At 39.9% G+C, this 1126-nt stretch overlaps 1 long non-coding RNA gene across 1 annotated transcript; it reads left to right on the forward strand.

Annotated features, from left to right (window-relative positions):
• LOC122062565 lies at positions 1 to 820 on the forward strand. Its single transcript, XR_006135029.1, has 2 exons — positions 1 to 294; positions 377 to 820. It is a non-coding gene; the product is annotated as an uncharacterized LOC122062565 (long non-coding RNA).
• Positions 821 to 1126: the final 306 nt, after the last annotated feature.

Below are 1126 nucleotides of genomic sequence, written 5' to 3' on the forward strand. Positions count from 1 at the left end.
TAAAAATAAGCAGTAAGTGGGCTATGTCCAACCACACGCACCCTTCTCCTTCACTTCTCCTTAGTAGCTCGTCCAGTTAGATACGTTAATTAAGAGTGTGCTTGGACGGGTAGGTCTGAACATCAGCTGAGGACTGGCAGGTAGAAATTTCTAGCACCCAAATCTCACCAAATACTCGACTCCCCCTCTCTCTACTCTCTCTCACTCTCTCACTAACAATGCTCTACACTAACATGTCAAGAGTTGGTCCATCTTCAGCATGATTCCTGCAGCTCTCTCATCATCAAAATCATGGTACATTCTCTCTCTTACTCTCTTTCTCTCTCTAGGTAAGGTTGTTGGAAGTTTTGTTTAATGGGTTTTGTTTATGTTGTAGTCTCTGGTTCCAGTGATGTTCCGTTCACTGATGAGGCTAGTGTCATCGTTGGTTGATCGCCCTGCGGCATCCGTCACCACATTACTATACTACGGTGGTCTCTTGCCTCGGGACTTGAATTTAGAACGAATGGTTCAGCAAGATCTCCTCCATCGAGAGAACTACCTCTTCCATTTCCTCATTAACATGTTGAGATGCGTTTGGTAGAGAATATAGAAATCCCACAACAACGCCACCCAGTGCACAAACACAGTGGCTCTTGATCTAGTACTCTCTTCTCTCTTATCTGTATTTGTTTGTGATATTTGGAGATATGGGTAGGGGTGATTTTGTTTTCCAGAATGGGCCAAGGCTTCCATTTGGATTTTTGGAGTGATAGAAAATTGAGTTTATCTGTAATTTTGAATTTGGATTAGTGAACCTGAAATTTCATTTTTTGATTCATTTTTCAATAGAGATGGAGACTAGGGTTGTTGTTTCTCTTTTTTGTTTTTTGGTAGAGGGGTTGTTGTTTCCATTATTATATAATTTGAAGACTACAATGTATCTACGATAAGATATTTTATTTACATCAGAATGATATATAAAGTCAATAGATCTCAACCATGCAATAGGATTTATGGCTACACAAAGCGTTCTAGTGCTCGTCCAAAGATCTCATGTCATAATTATCCATGATTGATTATGTCTGTAGCATGACCACCTAATGAAATGTGGAGGAAAGTGAGGTAAATGGCCGATACTACTTAA

This window comes from Macadamia integrifolia, unplaced genomic scaffold, assembly GCF_013358625.1.
Source record: "Macadamia integrifolia cultivar HAES 741 unplaced genomic scaffold, SCU_Mint_v3 scaffold1073, whole genome shotgun sequence".
NCBI lineage: Eukaryota > Viridiplantae > Streptophyta > Magnoliopsida > Proteales > Proteaceae > Macadamia > Macadamia integrifolia.